Source organism: Amblyomma mixtum, chromosome 4 (genome assembly GCF_055824585.1).
Source record: "Amblyomma mixtum isolate Tamu chromosome 4, ASM5582458v1, whole genome shotgun sequence".
In the NCBI taxonomy this organism is placed as follows: domain Eukaryota; kingdom Metazoa; phylum Arthropoda; class Arachnida; order Ixodida; family Ixodidae; genus Amblyomma; species Amblyomma mixtum.
Genome location: NC_143015.1, coordinates 96,332,363 through 96,352,506, shown reverse-complemented (window position 1 = coordinate 96,352,506; position 20,144 = coordinate 96,332,363). Strand labels below are relative to the sequence as shown.

General features: G+C 50.8%; 1 non-coding gene across 1 annotated transcript; it reads left to right on the top strand.

Annotated features, from left to right (window-relative positions):
• Positions 1-4,170: 4,170 nt before the first annotated feature.
• LOC149347513 (U1 spliceosomal RNA) lies at positions 4,171-4,333 on the top strand. Its single transcript, XR_016282588.1, has one exon. It is a non-coding gene; the product is annotated as a U1 spliceosomal RNA (small nuclear RNA).
• The last annotated feature ends 15,811 nt before the right edge of the window (positions 4,334-20,144 follow it).

Below are 20,144 nucleotides of genomic sequence, written 5' to 3'. Positions count from 1 at the left end.
CAGGGTATAAAAATTGTTTTATATAGATGTTATACAAAAGTCGAAATGAACGGCTGTGTAAAGGGCCTAAAAAGTTAATTCATGCAACCTAGTAAAAACGTAGAACAAGTTTTTACCATAAGTCACTTCTAAACTTTTAAGAGGGTCGGCAACCTCAGCATCCATCCTTGGCTGGGCAAGGAGCTCGAGGTTCCCACCCGATGGAATAGGGACCTGAGCTGTCTTCTCACGACGGAGAAGGTGGATGAGGTGTGTCAATAAATTGTAAAGCACGGGGTAGGAATTCAGAGTTTTTGAAGTACATTGGCTTCTTTTAAAAAGTTAAAAACGCTTGACTTATCAATAAGAGCTTCTTCAACTAAATTCTATGACGGATGAAAAGGGATGTGTTGGTTGTAAAACGGGGTAAAAAACTTGTTTCGCAATGTTTCAAGTTCTCTGCACGAGATTAAGATGTGAGTTACTGTGAGTTCATCGCCGCATTTTTCACAGGTAGGTTTGTCTTGTTTTGTTAGTAGAAAGTTGTGGGTAAGGTGTGTGTGTCCAATACGTAAACGACATAAAATAACTTCAAAAAAGCGTTCCCGATGAGTGCATGATTTCCATTCTCCTAATATTGGTTTTATTAAGTGTAGCTTGTTATTTATCTGGTTATTCCATATGCTCTGCCATTTGTTTCGCAGTCTGCTCTGAACTAGCTTCATACAATCATTATGTGGCATGCTTATTTTCTGTATTTCCTTGTTGTGGGCTTCAGCAGCGTATGCGTCCGCTCTCTCGTTACCTTCGATTCCAACATGGCTTGGAACCCAACATAATTTTATGTTATGCCCTTGTGTTACGATCCTTGTTATGTTATGCAAGACCTTACCTATTGATGGCATGACTGCATTTCTGGACTGTAGTGCTTTCAGTACACTGAGGGAGTCTGTGTAGATAATACTGTTTTCGATGTTCTTGCTTATTATTTTCTCCGTAGCAAGAAACACAGCATAACACTCGGCTGTAAAAACTGATGCACACTGAGGAAGCCTTACTATTTTTTCCCAGTTCCCTTCCACTACTGCACTTCCAACATAACCTGTAGTTTTCGATCCGTCTGTGTAGAACTCGTTGTAGCTATCATATTTTTTCTTTAGTGTAAGGAAATCTTGTATGATGTGTTCTGCTGGAGTTTGTCTCTTGTTGAACTGTGTAAGACATATCACAGACCGATGGCAAACTGTACCAAGGGGCAAATGCGTCGCAACGTTCTGCAACATTTGGTAATGTTACTGATAAGTCAAGTTCTCGGCAGATCTTCTCAAACCGCATTAGCAAAGGCCTGGTTGCTTGGGGCTTATTTGTAAATATTATTCGAGAAGTGCATGTTGTGACGACCGAATAACAACACAAGTGATTTGTTCGCGACCTAATTCTAAGAATGTAGGAACATGTAAGTGCTTTTCTTCTATCTTCAAGTGATGGCTCATTTGCTTCAACATGAAGGCTCATTACCGGAGACGTTCTGTGGTGGTGGTGGTGAAAACGTTTAATTTCTGAAATAGAGTTTGGGAGCCACAGACTGGCCACGCTACATGGTCGGCGTCCCTAGTCCGGGACACCGCATGACAATGCCCCGTCTCTAGCCCGTTTCACCAGAGCCCTTTGGGACTCAAGCCAGGAGCAGTTGAGAAGGGCAGTCTCCCATGCCTCTCTGGAAGGGGTAGGGGAAGGGGGGAGGTGGGGATTTTCAGTACATGCCCACACCATGTGGAAGATATCACAGGTCTCCCCACAGTGTGGGCATCGCCCATCCGTGTTAGGATCGTAATGCTTTAAGATTGCAGGACAGAGTAGAGTACCTGTCTGCAGGCGCCTTAAAGTTCGCTCCTCCGTCTTACTCAGCCCCTTTGCAGGGGCCGGGAAAAGGCGGTGGATGTCGCTATAATGCGTTATAATTTCCTTGAATCGCAGCAGCGGCTGGTTAGTCTCCGAGCCAGAAGAGCTGGGATGAGGAGCCCGGTGAGTAAGCGCTCGGGCAGCCGCGTCAGCGGCCTCATTACCTCGTAAGCCTTGGTGACCAGGAGCCCAAATGATTCTTTTGGGTGTTGGATCAGTGGCAGTCCGTCTTAGAATGCAAGCAGCTAAGGGGGAGATCTCCCCTGCCAAGTAATGATCACATGCTTTTCGGGAGTCCGTAATGATGATTCTCGAATTGGCGTGGGCGGCAGCAAGCGCTATCGACCTCCTCGGCTCGCATTGAATTCGGGGCTCGAAAAGAGAGTCCATCAACGTGCATTTCCTGGTGAACGACAGCGGCCGTGTAAAATCCCGTGGGCGATGGGCCTGCTACGTCTACATAATATACACCGGGTCGGGAGCCGTGTTGTCTCTCAAGAGCCCGAGCCCGCGCTTGTCGCCTGTTTACGTGCATGTCGGTGTCCATGTTACGAGGGAGCGGGGAGACCCAGACGTTCTGTATGCTTCACAAGAAAGGCGGACACCTAGATTATGAACTGGATCTAATTTTTTTATATATGGTTTGGTTTATTGGGGTTTACCGTCCCAAAGCAACTCAGGCTATGAGGGACGCCGTAGTGAAGGGCTCCGGAAATTTGGACCACCTGGGGTTCTTTAACGTGCACTGACATCGCACAGCACACGGGCCTCTAGAGAGAGAAAACTTTATTTGAAGAGGAATTCGGGGCACGCCCCAGGCTCCCCGCACGACCCCACTGCACTCAAGTGTTTATGCTCCTAAGGTCCGTAACACTGGCAGCCCGGCCGGTGGCGATGGTCTGCACGGCCGGGTCCTCCGAGCGCAGCAGGGTCTCCCAGTCCTCCCAGGTCTTGAGGTTCTCTAGGTCCCGCGGCGGAGGGTCCGCCGGGCAGAGGGAAAGGATGTGGGATGTGGAGGGAAGAAGCGAAGGGTTCTGGGCATAGGGCGCATGCCGGAGTGGGGAAGGAGGGATGATAGTGGCCTAGGGTAAGGGGTGAGGGGAGAGAGTGTGTCTGTAGTCTGAGCCAGAGTACCCGGGCCAGGCGACTCTCGACAGGCGACTCTTTATCCGCCCTCCTCACACTACCTCTCCCTCCAGACACGTCCCCAGAGGCTGCAGAGGAAGCCGCCATTGCCCTTGCTATAACCCGCACGGAAGCCCGGTACATTTTAAGCGATTCTAAAACTGCGATTCTAAATTTTGCTCGAGGCCGAGTCCATGTCCCTGCTGTTGGCATACTGGACTCGCCCGATGCCCCCCCGCCCCGCCAAGTGGAGCTGATATGGGTGCCCGCGCACTCCGGGAATCCCGGAAACGAGGCCGCCAACCTTTTAGCCCGAGGTTCTTTAAACCGGGCTCAGGTGGCCTCGGATCAGGGATTCACGAAGGATCGCATGCACTCATTCAGTGAGCTGACCCAGGCATACAGAGCCTCTCGCCAGCTCTACCCCCCGCCCCACCCCTCCCTAGATAACAGACACGCAACACTCTGGCGCAGATTACAAACACATACTCTCCCCTCGCCCCTTACCCTAACCCACTATCATCCCTCCTTCCCCACTCCTGCTTGCGCCCTATGCCCAGAACCCTTCGCTTCCTCCCTCCACATCCTTTCCCTCTGCCCGGCGGACCCTCCCCCGCGGGACCTAGAGAACCTCAAGACCTGGGAGGACTGGGAGACCCTGCTGCGCTCGGAGGACCCGGCCGTGCAGACCATCGCCACCGGCCGTGCTGCCAGTGTTATGGACCTTCGGAACATAAACACTTGAGTGCAGTGGGGTCGTGCGGGGACCCTGGGGCGTGCCCCGAATTCCACTGTAAATAAAGTTTTCTCTCTCTCTCTCTCGACAGGTGTTTCACTCACGGTGTAATTCTTACACCGTGGTTTCACTGGGCTAGAACACTCCGCATTGCAATCGTAAACAAAAAAAAAACAACCATTCGAACAATGATTCTAAAAATGAGATGTTATCTCTTTGGAATTACGGTCATACGATTTATACTTTTTATATAAAGCGGTGGAGTAATTAACGCTTCAGTGGTAAAAGGCTCACCGTAATTAACTAACGCGACATTACGCTTTATTTGCGCGTAAATAAACTTCGCTGCTTATTTTTAATGCAACTCTCACTGGCAACATTGCGAAGGCCCCCGTGAGTGGGATCTTGTGGCTGAGCAATTGTTCGGCATACTTACCTGGTGCCGGGGCGTCCTTGGTCAGGATGGAGGAGCCTCCAGGGCGAGACACGGGCATTGCACTGCGCCCGCGTTGACCCCTGCCACTTCCTCAATGGAGGCAGATGGGGCATGCAATTTTTGGTAGTGGGGGACTGCGTGCGCGCATCCCCCATAACTATAACCAAATTCAAAAACTAGACTGACACTGCTATGTTAACTGTGGAACTGAGTACAACTAGTTCTGTCTGTTCGCTTAATAAAGGTAATATTTAAAGCGGGAAGTTCCATTTATTTCCAGCATTCATTCATTTCATCATAATTCCATCACTGGGACATCCCGGCCCAGGTAAAAAAGAGGAAGTAAGGAAAGCCTTAGGAGCAATGCGCCAAGGGGAACAGCAGCTGCTAAGGATTAGGCAACGTCAGGTTGAAGGAGGGAGTGGAGTTCAGCTTTTCTAGCACAAGACACCCTGTATATACAATGGCTTGTGACCTCGAGCGTAACAGAAGCTAGGAAGAACACTAACATCTTATGAATTAAGGAGACGTCAAGGACTTGAATTACACACCGGTCAGTTTACTGTCCGCTGCCTACAAGGGATTAATTAAGGTAACCGGTAATAGAATCAGGACAACCGAATGATCAGGCAGGCTTTCGTAAAGGATACTCGACATTAGATCATCATCATCATAAAAAATTATTTTAAGCAGAGGAGTTTGGGGCTCACAGACCCTTGGGCCCCCGCACGGCCCCATTGCACTCAAACGTTCATGTTCCTGCGGACCATGACGTCGGCAGCCCGGCTGGTTGCGATGGCTTGTTTGGCCGGGTCCTCGGAGCGCAGCAGGGTCTCCCATGCCTCCAAGTGGTGAGGTGATCCAGGCCCCGCGATGGAGGGTTCGCCGGGCAGAGGAAAAGGATGTGGGAAAGGGTAGCGGAGGGATGCTGGCAGAGGGTACAGGAAGGGCTAGTGGAGTGATATCGGGATTGCAGATACGGGGACAGTGATATCGGGATTGCAGATACGGGGACGGGAGGGTGCGCGTCTGGAGGCGTCGCCAGAGCGTCTGGTGGCAGTCTAGGGAGGGGTGGGGTGGGGGGTAGAGCAGGCGCGCGGCCCGAAAGGCCTTTGTCAGATCGCTGAAGGAGTGCATGCGATCCCGCGTGAATCCCAGATCTGAGGCCGACGGCGCCCGGTTTAAAGAACCTCGGGCTAACGCATTGGCGGTCTCGTTACCGGGATTCCCGTAGTGCGCAGGCACCTATATCAGCTCCACATGGCGGGGCTGGTGGGCTGCAGGCGAGCTCAGTATGCTAAACGCAGGGACGTGAACTCGGCCGCGCGCGAAATTTAGTGTCGCGGTTTAGGATTCCGATATTATGTAGCGTGCTTCCGTGTGTTCAAGCGCGTAGGCGATGGCTGCTTCCTCGGCCGCCTTCGAGGAGGTGACCGAGGGGAGGGGGACAGTAGCAAGAGGCTGTAGAGAGCAGTTCGCGACGGCCACCGCCGCTTCCTCACCCGTGCATGCGGCGTCCGATTCCGAGCCGTAGTATTTGTGGAGCGCCTTTGCTCGGGCTCGGCGGCGCGACTCATGATGCTGGGGGTGCATGTTACGAGGGAGAGGTTTTACGAGAAGTTCTCGGTGGAGGGGCCGAGGGATGGGAAGGAGGGTAGGGTCATTCGCTGGGATATGAATGTCTAGAGATTCCAGGATATGGCGACCAGTGGATGTTTGGGTGAGTCGCCAGTATTGCGCCTGGCGAATGGCTTCCACAAGCTCCTCAACTGTGGTGTGGAGGCCCAGGTGTAGAAGGCGTTCTGTGGAAGTGCTAACTGGCAGGTGTAGGGCCGTCTTGAACGCAGTGCGTAACATGACAGTTAGTTATATGGGGTTTTATGGCGCATAAGCAACTATGGCTATCATGCGCCAAACACAAGGTTAGATGATGTTATGTTGAGTGTATAGAGGTTACATTATAATAGATTTAAAACATTGGCTTTCTTTAGAAATTTACAAACAAGTGAAAACTCGGCAAGTGTTTGCTCGCCTAAAAGCAATGTGGGATGAAATGGAATGTGTTCATTGTAAAATACCGTAAAAAAAAATTTTTATAAGTTCTTCGAGGTGCGAACAAGAAATTAACATGTGATTTACTGTGAGCTCCTCACCACACATTTCACACACAGGTTTGTCTTTTTTTGTTAATAAGAAGTTATGGGTGATGTGTGTTTGACCTATGCGTAAACGACATAAAAGTACTTCGATAAAACGCTCTTTATGGCGGCATAATTTCCGTTCTTTTAAAATGGGCTTTATGGTATGCAGCTTGTTGTTACCTTCATTTTCCCAAGAAGCTTGCCACTTGGCTTTTAGTTTGCTATGTACTAACTTCATTTAATCCCTAGGAGACAAATTCACATGTTTTATTTCCATGGTTCTGTTCTGTGCAGCACACAAGGCGGCTCTCTCATTGTCCCTAATGTCAACGTGGCTGGGAACCCAGCAGAATTTTATAACATGTTTTTGTGCTCGGACCTTTACTATATTGTGTATGATGCTTCCTATCAGTGGCTCCGTGGCATTTTTGGAGTTTAATGCTGTAAGGACGCTCAGTGAATCTGTATAAATGATGCTGTTTTTGATGTTTTCATTTGTTATTTTCTGTACCGCAACACAAATGGCATAAAACTCAGCGGTGAAAACTGTAGCACATGAGGGCAGTCGCACTGTATTTTTATTTTTTCCTTGTATTACTGCGCTTCCTACATGAGCATGAGTTTTTGACCCAGCAGTATAAAATGCAGTATAATTTCTGTATTTTTCTTGTAGTGCTAGATATTCTTGTATTATATGGTCGTGTGGCGTACAGGTTTTCCTGAGGCGTGTTAGTGTGACGTCACACACTGTGGGGCGAGTGTACCACGGTGGTAGTGCTTCGTGTCTTGGGGCAATATTTTTAATTTCATTTAGTATGTTCAGAGCTTGGAATTTTTCTTCGAAGCGCTTGAGCCTTGTTGTTGAAGAGTATTCGGAATGGGCATTTCGTGACAATTGGGTAACAGAGATGTTTGGGCTGAGAAAGGATTTTGAGGATGTATGTACAAGTTAGTGCAGTTGCTCGATCTTCTAAGGAAGGTTCATTAGTTTCCACATACAGACTTGCTATTGCGGAAGTTCTGTAAGCACCGGAAGACACCCTTAAACCAAGATTTTGAACAGGATCGAGTCTTTTTTATGTAGGACGATCTTGCTGAGCCATATACTATGGACCCATAGTCTAACTTAGAGCGAACCAGAGAACGATATATATGTAACAATGAAGCCCTATCAGACCCCCAGCGTTTTCTTGATAGTATATTCAGCACATTGAGGGCCTGGGAAGATTTTTTCTTTAAGCTGTTTATATGTGGCAAGAAAGTGAGTTTTTTATCGAAAGTTATCCCTAGAAATTTATGCTCTTGTTTGACAGGTAATGGGGTTTGGTTTAAATATAGTGTGGGGTCGGCCTGTAGGCCTCGTCTCAAAGAGAAGAAAACCGCTACTGTTTTCTGAGGGGAAAATCTAAATCCGTTTCTATCTGCCCAGGTAGCCAGTTTATTTATTGTTCATTTTTGAAACAGCGCAACAAAGACGGGACGTGGAAACTGAGGGGTAAATACAAACAGGCGCTTGCTTAGGCAGGTGAAGTATGGGGCTCGGCCGAGTGCAAGAAATGAAAATAAAAATAAAAGGCCGGCAGTGGTTCCATATGCGCACAGTATGTCCCATGGGCTCAAAAGAGTGGCAGGCAGATATGGCGTTGACGTCGTGTTTTCTGCCCCGAAGAAATTAGGCAGGATGTGCAAACAGGTAAGGCAGAGGCAGGAGGGAAACAAAAGGGCTTGTCAGGTGCGCCATGTTTCCCCTTATGTACCTTGCGAGGTAGGGGTAGTATACAAAATTCCCTTCTCGTGTGGCGCCACATATATTGGCCAAACAGGAAGATGCATCAACAAGCGACTCATGGAATATGAGAACACCAGAAAAAAAGACCCCCTGTCACACGTGGCGGTCCACTGCAGAAAGTGCAAATGTCAACACGAAAAAGATTACGAAAAAAGAAAATCTGAAGGAGACCCTCTCGCTAAAGGTGCATTCCGTTGCAAGAAATGCAAATGTACCCCCGACTATAAGAACACCAATATCGTGTTCCGCCATTGTGATAAGATGACGCGAGAAGTGATTAAAGCTTTTCTTATACGTGAGAAAGGCGCAACGTGCATTAGTTGCCCATCGGTCGCCCTTTCTGAAGGGGAGATTGGGTATCTGGCTTCACATGTGGCATGAGTTGACTATGGTGGCGATTAATCTTTCCTAACTCTGTCTATATATTTGTGTTTTTTTTTTCAATAAACCCAGTTGTTAGTCAGCGCCTGTTTGTCTTTACCCTTCAGTTTCCACGTCCCGTCATTGTTGCGCTGTTTCAAAAATGAATACGTACCAACTTCCCCAAATTTCTGCTTTACTCAATGTTATTTATTATTTGTATTTGCCGCTCACAGGTAGGTATGCTGGAAGACGTGCATGCTATTTGGAGGTCGTCTACGTAAACTGAGTACATTATGGATTTTGGGATTACTTTTCCAATGGAGTTCATTTTGGTGATGAATAAGGTCGTGCTGAGGATGCACCCTTGGGGTACACCAGTTTCTTGGAAAAAAGTCTTGGAGAAGGTTGCGCCTAGGCGGACTCTGAACGTGCGATTGGTCAGAAAGTCGCTCAAATAGCTCAACATCCTACCGCGGATACCTAGGTTCGCTAGGTCACGGAGGATACCGAACCTCCACGTGGTATCGTAAGCCTTCTCCAGGTCGAAGAAGACCCCGAACAGTGTTGGTTGTGGATGAACGCTTCCCGGACTGTGTTCTCGAAGCGGACAAGGTGATCGGTTGTGGAACATGTCTTTTTAAACCCGTATTGGTGTATATCTAAAAGTTGCCGAGACTGAAGTATGAAGGTTAGTCTGATGTTTAGAATGCTTTCGAATGATTTTGCTACGCAGCTAGTGAGTGCTATTGGCCTGTAACTGGTGGGACTAGTTGGTGGTTTGCCAGGTTTTAGGAAGGGTACTATGATTGCTTCTTTCCATGCATGGGGGATTTCTCCACTCATCTATATTTTATTGAAAAATTTTAGAGAGCCTCTATGGCAGTCTCAGAGAGGTGAGCAAGCATGGCATAATGTATATTGTCTGGGCCTGGTGCTGTCTTTTTACCGGATGTTAGTACTGTGTTTAGTTCCTGCATTGTAATAAGCTGATTGTAGTCTTCATGTATGCATGTTCTGAAGGGAAGTTTTTGTTTTTCTACTATTGTTTTGTGCTTTTGAAATGTGTGTGTGTAGTTGGATGAGCTTGAAACTGTGGAAAAATGCTCACCCAATATGTTGGCCTGCTCTTCTAATGTTTGAGTCCCGGGTGTTGTTAGCATTGGAAATGTAAAAGGAGTAAAATTTCCTGTGAATTTCCGCACCTGCTCCCACATTTTCTTTGATGACATTGAGCTGTTTATCGAGAATACGTACTGTTGTCATGATGCCCTTTCTGCGTTGCGTCTAATGTATCGTGCTTTGGCTCTAGCCCTTTTGAAGGTGAGCAAGTTCCCTGAAGTGGGATACCTGCGAAGGTTGCCCCAAGCCTTGTTTTGCTGCTTTTTAGCCAATGTGCATTCATTTGACCACCAAACTTTTGCAATTTCAGATGTTTGTGGGATTGCTTCTATTGTTGCATATGTTAAGCATGTCAAAAATTTTTCATTTATTTCTTCTATCGTAAGGGTTTCGGCATATTCTTTTTCCAGTGTGGCCTTCGTTCTGAAAAGTGCCCAATCGGCGAGGTGAATTTTCCATCGCCGTGGCTTCGTAGGGAGGAGGAATGTAGCTGATGTTAGCTTTAAAACCGTAGGTAAGTGATCACTTCCCCGAGGGTCATCAAAACATCCCAAATAAAATAATTAAAAACCGATGGAGATGCAAACGCTAAATCGAGGCAGGTCGTTTTTCCGGAGCTGGGGCAGCAGTACTTGGCTTTTCCTGTGTTCATTAAACATATGCTATCTGAAAGAATAAAATCCTCGATGATCTGACCCCTGGAATCAGTATGCTCACTTCCCCAGAATGAGGAGTGTGCGTTAAAATTTCCAATTATCACATATGGCTCGGGCAACTGTCCCAGAAGTTCTTCTAGGTCCTGCATGGTAATTGTGTTGTGTGGTGGTATGTACACAGAGCATACTGTTATTGTTTTATGGCTAATGATGTTTACTGCGACCGCTTCTAAGTTTGTCTTTAATTATACCTCTCTTGCAGGGACATCGCTTTGCGTAATGATAGCGACGCCTCCCGAGAGTCGGCTAGCTTGCACTCGGTCTCTCCGGAATAATGATGTTTGTGTGCTGTGGCCCAAGGTTCGTTTTCTGCAGGCACACAGCTGTAGGTGCCATTGTTTTGAGCATATCGGTTATGTCTGTGTAGTTTCTGTGTAGACCTCTACAGTTCCATTGTATTAGATATGCCATTGTGATAAGCTGGGCATTGTGATAAGCTGGGGATTGGGGAAAGTTACTTATTTTCAGGAGCAGTGATTCGTGGTTTCCCTTTTTTCTCTAGGGAGTCTCGCCGCCGCTGCAGCGGTGGCGAACCAGGAGTTGAATCCGTCGTGGCGCCGGATTTCCGCGGAGACGCCGCGGATGTGAGAGTTTTAGATGTCGGCGGACTTTCGCCGACATTCATATCCTCCACGGTGGACGTGGGGGACGCTACTTGGTTGCGATGGCCCGTGGCCTTCGCATTCGTCTTTTTTGTTGGCACCGCTGAACCAGGCCCTGCTCCAGCGGCAGAGTATTTTGGGCCAGCAGGTGCCTTCTTAGAGGGGTGGTGCGACATGTCCAGTTCAGCAGAGCTGTTCTGGGTGTCTGTCGCCGATGATGCCGCTGCTGAAAGTGGGGCCTGAGGGCCTCCGGCGAGCATCGCGTGGTCTTCTCGCGAAATTTTCAGCCCTGTGAACTGTACCACCGACTTCTGTGGTGGGGACTTGGTTGTCGACGCCAGGTCCACTGGATCGACCTGTGTGCCGACAGAACCTGAAGGCGGCGGCGGTCCCCGCGTCACCGCTTCAGAGTATGTCCCTTTGCAAACGCGTCTGTTGCAAAGAGACGCGTTTTTTTGCCTCAAGGTAGGACAGGTTTTCTGTCGTCTTCAAAGTTATGATTTGTTTTTCTGTTTTCCAGACTGCGCACGACCTGGAGTACGCGCCATGTGCGCCATTGCAGTTGATGCATTTTGGTTGGTTTGGTTTTAAGGGGTTTAACGTCCCAAAGCGACTAAGGCTATGAGAGACGCCGTAGTGGAGGGCTCCGGAAATTTCGACCACCTGGGGTTCTTTAACGTGCACTGACATTGCACAGTACACGGGCCTCTAGAATTTCTCCTCCAAAGAAAATCCGGCCGCCGCGGCCGGGATCGAACCCGCGTCTTTTGGGTCAGCAGCCGAGCACCATAGCCACTGAGCCACCGCGGCGGCTGATGCATTTTGGTGTACGTTCGCATCTTTCCTCTGTACGTGCGTCTTCTGCGCATGTGAAACAAGTGGGTTTACCTTGGCAAACCAACATGCTATGCCCAAAGCGCTGGCACTTGAAACATCGTCTCGGATTCGGTATGTAAGGGCGGACTTTACAATGGACGTATGCGGCGTGGATGGAATCAGGCAGAGTTGTGCTATTGAAAGTTAGGACAATGTGTTTTATCTTGATTTCAGCATTGGTTCTCCGGATGGTTATTCGTCGGGCTGCTATTACTCCTTGTTCAGCTAGTTCTTCCATTTCAGCATCGGTACTCTGCAGGAGTTCATCTTCGGATATGACGCCCGTTGAGTTGTTCAGGGTGCGGTGCGGGGTTACCTGTACGCTCATTTCTCCAAGATTCTGTAATGACATCAGTTTGATACTTTGTTCTTTTGTGTTTACTTCTACAAGGAGATCTCTGGTTGGCTGCTTTTTTGCTTTGTAGTCTTTGCCTACACAGCTTTTTAGGGTGTTGGCGATGACAAATGCAGACAAGTTTGCTACAGGTTCATCTGTATTTGAGTTCTGTTCTTTTGTGTCTATTTCTACAAGGAGATCTCCAGTTCGCTGCTTTTTTGCTTTGTAGTTTCTGCCTACAAAGCTCTTTAGAGTGTTGGCGATCACAAATGCAGACAAGTTTGCTACAGGTTCATCTGTATTTGAGTGAACCATGAAAAACTTCGGAAACGTTTCCCTCTGCCCGGCGGACCCTCCCCCGCGGGACCTAGAGAACCTCAAGACCTGGGAGGACTGGGAGACCCTGCTGCGCTCGGAGGACCCGGCCGTGCAGACCATCGCCACCGGCCGGGCTGCCAGTGTTATGGACCTTAGGAACATAAACACTTGAGTGCAGTGGGGTCTTGCGGGGACCCTGGGGCGTGCCCCGAATTCCTCTTTAAATAAAGTTTTTCTCTCTCTCTCTCTTTCTGGTTTCTGTGGTATCAATTTTTTCGAATCGGTGCGACCCCTTTTTGGGGGCCGATCCGATTTTTTTTTGCAAATTTTTCCATACGGCATGTACTGGCTAAGGGTTCCTAATACTCTGTCGCCTCTGATTCACCCTTATACACAGAGAAAGGTCCCGGGACTCCCCGTCTGGTAGACAAACGAGGAGCCCATCGGCCGAGGATTGACCACTTCTTCGACCGCCACCGTTCACGGTTTCTCCCCTCCACCTTTCAACCTATCGCCACGGTACGGATGACAGCTTCGGTATGGGGGCTAAGGGTCCGTGGTGGCGCCAAGCACCAACACCTCGTTTCAAAAGGTGCCCCTGCGGGATATCTTTTATGGGTTAGTACCCATATATGCAGAATAGGTAATTCTTTACTTAACAATCATAGCTGGCGGCGAGTCCTCACACCACTACCAGCGCAATGGCGCACTGGCAGGTGGCTGTTCGTCTCACAGCCACGGGATGGCGCCACCCATTCTGCTCTTCCCGAGCAACCTCTCGCGCAGCCGACACGACACTCCTCCGAACTTTTCCGAGTCACTATCCGAGTCACTACCCTAGCTTACCTGGGTAACTCGGGTTGCTAGGCAACGGCACCACAAACTCGAACGTACGCATGTATTAGTGCTTTCACATTAACACTGCTGACAGTATCGAACCGTCACACAATTGTGGCAGCGGAACTCTAGTTCTAAAACAGTGCAGCCATTCTCTTTGTGGAAAGTAGGCGGGATCATAAATTGGATTGAGAAAGCCATCGAGCAATTAGGACACATAATTCCACAGACTACAGCCCTCCTCAGCGTATTCTGTCGACCAGGTTAAGTAGCGTCAACCTCCCGCTCCCGCTTGGGGCTTTCTGCTCACATAGCTTTCAAGCTTCCGGTATACGACAGAACCACAGCAATTTCGTTTTCTCGGGTAGAGTGCGACTGCAGCGGCGTTGCAGAGCTGCGGTTTTCGTCTACCGCCTACCGAGCACGAAAGAGATCTGTTGACTACAAGAGGTCGAGAGACACCGCAGCAGCGCGATGATGCAAGGTATGCTACAGTCGAAAACAACCCAAGAACGCAGCGGCTTTTTCCCCGTTCAAAGGCCCCCTTCCAGCCAATGGCGTCGGCAGATTCTCATGAACCTGCTAGCGTGGCAATGCTGAGAACGGCGCCATAATGGAGAGAGGGGTCTTTCCCCAACTATAGAGAGAATAGATTATCACCTCATCTAGCATTCCCTGCATTGTCACGCTAGCAGGGTCATGAGAATCAGCCGACGCCATTATACTCAGTTTCATACATAGCAGGGAACGCTGCGGAGGTTGCTGAAGTAGTGCATCGACGAAACTATATTACTCCGCCATGTATCATTCGTTCTTCTCGAAACTCCGCTCATTGTTTGGACGAATACAAAGAGCGGCATAAAACGATGCAGTAGCATGGCAAATGATGGTAGAAGCTGTGAGGCGCTCATTGTTCGGGCTCTCTAACCATAATTTCAACGGAGTGTGAACTACTTTTTGGGCACGGATTTAGTACAAGCGATTCGCCCTACCAACCGCGTATCATACCACCACGTTTCATTTGTGCGGCAGAGATCGAGTACACGTACTCCGGAAAGCCAAATCAGGATTTAGACGCCCGTTTTGAGTTGCATGACCTAAAGGCGGCCCTGGCTAAAATGCGCCGAGGTGGGGCACCGGGTTGGGATCGCATAACAGTGAAACTGTTGGCGAACCTCTCCGATTCTGGATACCTCCATTTGCTACAATACATAAATCAGAACTGGGATCGGTGTCCACTCCCACTCGAATGGAAAACATCGCTTGTAGCGTTCATCCCCAAAGCAGGTAAAGCCGTGACAACGGACAACTTGAGATCTCATTTACCTCGTGTGTGGGAAAGCTCATGGAGAAGATGGTTCGGGATCGCCTCTCTCCATACATGGAGGGTAAGGGCCTCTTTGCAGACATTATGTTCGGGTTCCGCCCACATATGTCTACACAGGATGTCCTACACAAACTACACAGGGACATAATACGACCCACAGCCATGCAACGAAACGACAAGGCCATTCTCGCCCTAGATCTTAAGGGGGCGTTTGACAATGTTAAACATGGTACCATACTCTCTAACTTGAACACCACTAACTGCGGGGCGAAGGTCTTCGCCTATGTCAGAGACTTTCTCTCTGCGCGTCAGGCACTCCTCCGGATCGAGGACGAGGAATACGGCCCGTACTCTATGGGTTATGGGGTCACTCCGCGTCCAGCCGGCCGGGAAGGCGAGCTTCCGTGCCGGCTATGCGCGGGTGTTTCTCGTACGCGAGACTCGTGTCCCCAACCCGTGGCGCAGAGTCACAGCCACGGCGGGTTCGGACGAAATAGGCAACGACAGGGTACGCTGGGAAACAGTTCATTTACCTAGCGCAAGGCAAAGCACACTGCGGAAGAATGTTCTATCCGATAATATAAGGTTCAGTAGCTTACCAAGTTATCGTCGACCGGCGTTGGATAGTCCGGGAGGCGCGGGCAGGAAGCGGGGTCGGCGGGGCAGTCGGGCAGTAACGCCGCGGCAAGAGAGAGCTTCCCGCCGCGAGCTCTCCCCTTTTAACCCCTACGACATTGCCCCCTTAGTCGTATAGTAAACCTAGTCGTACCTCTTAGTCGTATAGTAAACCTATTATGCCAGCCTTCAAGCTCTAAATTTCTGTATGGTAAGGACAACCCCTGTTCTCACCTTTTAAGAACTTTTTGATCTTTAGGGAAGCCATGAGGGCTCTACTATACGAATGAGACTCAAACCATGCAGCCCGGCTACTTTTGACAAAGACTGTACGCACAGCTGTCATGGACGACGTAGTAATGCCTTTGTATCCCTTGAATGAATTGACTCAGCTCCACGGTGACGGAAGGGCACTACTGGCTCCGAGAATATATAGAAGCGCAGAATGAAGAGATGTAAGGTGGGAAGAAAAATTACAGGAAGGATTCTTTTTATTTTGGGTCATTATTTCTGTTATTGTAATGTTTATTTTTTGTTGTTGGTTTTCGTTTGTTTTTATTTGCATTAATGTCTATTTTTGATTTTGTCCCTTGTTTATTTTTATTTATTTTCCTTGTTCTATTCTGTTTTTATATTGTTAGGAAGAAGTGGCCGGATTCTTTTCGAATTATGGAAACAGGTTTATTTTAAAACTTAAGGATACAAGAATGAGATAACTGGATTATTGATAGGAGGTTCGGCGGATCTGCAGAGTTGGGAGGGCCTTGCCGACGCGTCTCGTATCGTCGGCGCCTCCCGATCGTCTCTCTCTCATGCTGCAGCGGTGGGGCTTTTATAGCCTGAGGAACGGTGGCCCCTCCGAACTGGCCAATCCAAAGGCGGCACTCCGAAAGGACCAACCAGCGACCGCGCGGCCAACCGCTTCAAATCTTGCCGCGCGCTGGCATCCGGGGGAGGAGGAAACGGCGCCTCGCTGTCTGGCCTCTTGTGACAAGTCTAGGCGTGTTGGTTGAAGATACTTCTCCTTACGACTCCGCTGCCGTAAGGCGCAGCATCGTGGCTTGTAAAGGGGGACGCTCGTAGGAGAAAGTTAGGATGCGGGGCGCCTCGTGGTCGCTGAGCAGGAGCGTTAAATGTCGTGTGCTGGCGTGTTGGGGCCGCGTGGCTCGTAAGATATGTGAATGCTGACACGGCCTTTCCAAAATTTGCGCCTGTCCTCAGGCGCACGTTGTCGACAGCAATTCTTCGGCGAGCTGGGCGTTCTCCGCCGCGTACCTTGTGGCTTGCGTCCAGCCCGTTCTAATACGCCTTCGCTTCCATCTAGGGAGACGATGCGACTTGCGCGAAGTGCCGTGTTTGTCTCGTTCGTTTCGTTTCTTGGTACAGGGAGTCGGGCTTGTACCGTGATGCTCACCGATACGACTGCGTCGTCGTTTCCACCTGGGGACGCGATACGACTTATGCGGAATGCCGTGTTTGTCTCTTTCGTAACGTTTCGTGGTCCAGGGAGTCGGGCTTGTTGGATCGTTCCGCATCCTGCCGCGCTTTCGTCGCGGCGCTGGCTTTATGGATGAGCCAGCTCGTCTTGGCAATGGCTTCTGCATTGTAGTAGTAACTGTAGCAGATGCGAAAGGTGCGCCGTGTCGTTGGAGGCACGTCTCGTGGCCAACTCGTGTCGGTAGTGGCTGCTGCACCGTAATACCCGTGGCTGGGGCGCGGGGCCCGTCGTGTCGTAGAGAGCCCTTTTCGTGGCACGCTTGCGGCGACACCGTGTGCTGCACCGTAGTGTCCGTGGCAGGGGCGCGGGGTCCGTCGTGTCGTTGGGAGCCCGTTTCGTGGCCCGCTTGCGGCGACACCGTGTGCTGCACTGTAGTGTCCGTGGCAGGGGCGCGGGGTCCGTCGTGTCGTAGGGAGCCCGTTTCGTGGCCCGCTTGCGGCGACACCGTGTGTTGCACCGTAGTGTCCGTGGCTGGGGCGCGGGGTCCGTCGTGCCGTTGGGAGCCCGTTTCGTGGCCCGCTTGCGGCGACACCGTGTGCTGCACCGTAGTGTCCGTGGCAGGGGCGCGGGGTCCGTCGTGTCGTAGGGAGCCCGTTTCGTGGCCCGCTTGCGGCGACACCGTGTGCTGCACCGTAGTGTCCGTGGCAGGGGCGCGGGGTCCGTCGTGTCGTAGGGAGCCCGTTTCGTGGCCCGCTTGCGGCGACACCGTGTGCTGCACCGTAGTGTCCGTGGAAAGGGCGCGGGGTCCGTCGTGTCGTTGGGAGCCCTTTTCGTGGCCCGCTTGCGGCGACATCGTGTGCTGCACCGTAGTGTCCGTGGCAAGGGCTCGGGGTCCGTCGTGTCGTTGGGAGACCTTTTCGTGGCCCGCTTGCGGCGACACCGTGTGCTGCACCGTAGTGTCCGTGGCAGGGGCGCGGGTTCCGTCGTGTCGTTGGGAGCCCTTTTCGTGGCCCGCTTGCGGCGACACCGTGTGCTGCACCGTAGTGTCCGTGGCAGGGGCGCGGGGTCCGTCGTGTCGTTGGGAGCCCTTTTCGTGGCCCGCTTGCGGCGACACCGTGTGCTGCACCGTAGTGTCCGTGGCAGGGGCGCGGGGTCCGTCGTGTCGTAGGGAGCCCGTTCCGTTGCCGACCCGTGTCGACAGTGGCTGCTGGTCCGTGCTGTCACTCGTATCGTGTGACACTTGTCGTTGAGCAAGAAGCCTCCGCAGATGGTCTCTCTCGGCCAGCAGTCTTTCGAATTCCGCCCTCTCGGCTTGGCGGCGAGCGTTGTCGTCCATGATCCGCGTCGCGAGGTCGTCCTTGCGGCCGCTGCACGAAAGTCCTCGGCATCGGAGCTCTTCCACCAGTTGCCGTTTCTTCAAGGTGGTCAGTGCGTTGCGTGCTGCCGATGCCAGAAGGGACAGGAACTCCAAGCTCACCGTCGGCGTTCTGCTGGGCTCCACGTTGTCGACTCGGTCTTCGTTCACGGGTGACGCCTCTGCAGATCCTGTCGGCTGCGCCATGTTAGCAAGAAGTGGCCGGATTCTTTTCGAATTATGGAAACAGGTTTATTTTAAAACTTAAGGATACAAGAATGAGATAACTGGATTATTGATAGGAGGTTCGGCGGATCTGCAGAGTTGGGAGGGCCTTGCCGACGCGTCTCGTATCGTCGGCGCCTCCCGATCGTCTCTCTCTCATGCTGCAGCGGTGGGGCTTTTATAGCCTGAGGAACGGTGGCCCCTCCGAACTGGCCAATCCAAAGGCGGCACTCCGAAAGGACCAACCAGCGACCGCGCGGCCAACCGCTTCAAATCTTGCCGCGCGCTGGCGTCCGGGGGAGGAGGAAACGGCGCCTCGCTGTCTGGCCTCTTGTGACAAGTCTAGGCGTGTTGGTTGAAGATACTTCTCCTTACGACTCCGCTGCCGTAAGGCGCAGCATCGTGGCTTGTAAAGGGGGACGCTCGTAGGAGAAAGTTAGGATGCGGGGCGCCTCGTGGTCGCTGAGCAGGAGCGTTAAATGTCGTGTGCTGGCGTGTTGGGGCCGCGTGGCTCGTAAGATATGTGAATGCTGACAATATTAATATCGGTTTTCAATTACTGACTAGTGATTCTTAATTAGAGACTGATTAGTGAGGGTTAATTGTGTGGACACTTTTTGTTCACGCAACCTGGGGACACATCTCGCTGACGCCACTCATGAACCAAGAAATGCTTTCGCGTTACGATAGTTAACCCATGTAGACCGATGTAGAACGAGATGGAGGGATAGCTAGGAAGATGACCTATCGTTAAATGATAGATCACAACTGCTGATTCGTACTGCTTGCTGTTACGGCCATCTTTCATCATATATTTAACTCTCGCTCACTATCTTTTTCCCCACTTTTATCAAACAGCTGACGCAACAGGATCTCCTGGTTGGCAACACACCTTACCGCGGCCATGGAGCCAGCTGCCTACACGGTTGGGTCAAAATCCCAAATGGTGTACGACTCATCACATGCAACATATTGCGAGAGCATGGAAATTAAATACAACGGAATATCCCACTCTATCAAGGCGCAGATGTCTGCGGCGAAGACGGCGATACTCGCGCAGTTCATCGAGACGTCGCCTGCCCTCCGAGTCCGAACTCTTTCAACGTGGCGTAGAGATGTGTGGCTGTGCCACTTTGAAGAGTGGTATGCGGCGGTATAGTGGTTAGAGGAACTAGATATTAGAGAGCTGCACATCGCTTCGCCGTACTCCACTGAGATGCACGCCGAGTGCCTGGACGCTGTGGTCGGCCGTAGCCGAAGTGTGCGCAGCGTGACTGTTAAGGCTTATTTGAACATGCAAGGAAGCGGCTTCTTCCTGGGCCTCTTCGTCAACATCGTGGGAAACCGGACGCTGCTGGAGGCCGTGCCGAAGTGTGCGCAGCGTGCCTGTCAAGGCTTATCTGAACATGCAAGGAAGCGGCTTCGTCCGTGGCCTCTCTGCCAACATCGATGGAAACCGGACGCTGCCGGAGGCCATAGCCGAAGTGTGCGCAGCGTGACTGTCAAGGCATATCTGAACATGCAAGGAAGCGGCTTCTTCCTGGGCCTCTCCGCCAACATCGTGGGGAACAGGACGCTGCTGGAGGCCGTAGCCGAAGTGTGCGCAGCGAGACTGTCAAGGCATATCAGAACATGCAAGGAAGCGGCTTCGTCCGTGGCCTCTGCCAACACCGTGGGAAACCGGACGCTGCTGGAGGCCGTAGCCGAAGTGTGCGCATCGTGACTGTTAAAGCTTATGTGAACATGCAAGGAAGCGGCTTCGTCCGTGGCCTCTCTGCCAACATCGATGGAAACCGGACGCCGCTGGAGGCCGTAGCCGAAGTGTGCGCATCGTGACTGTTAAGCCATATGTGAACATGCAAGGAAGCGGCTTCGTCCGTGGCCTCTCTGCCAACATCGATGGAAACCG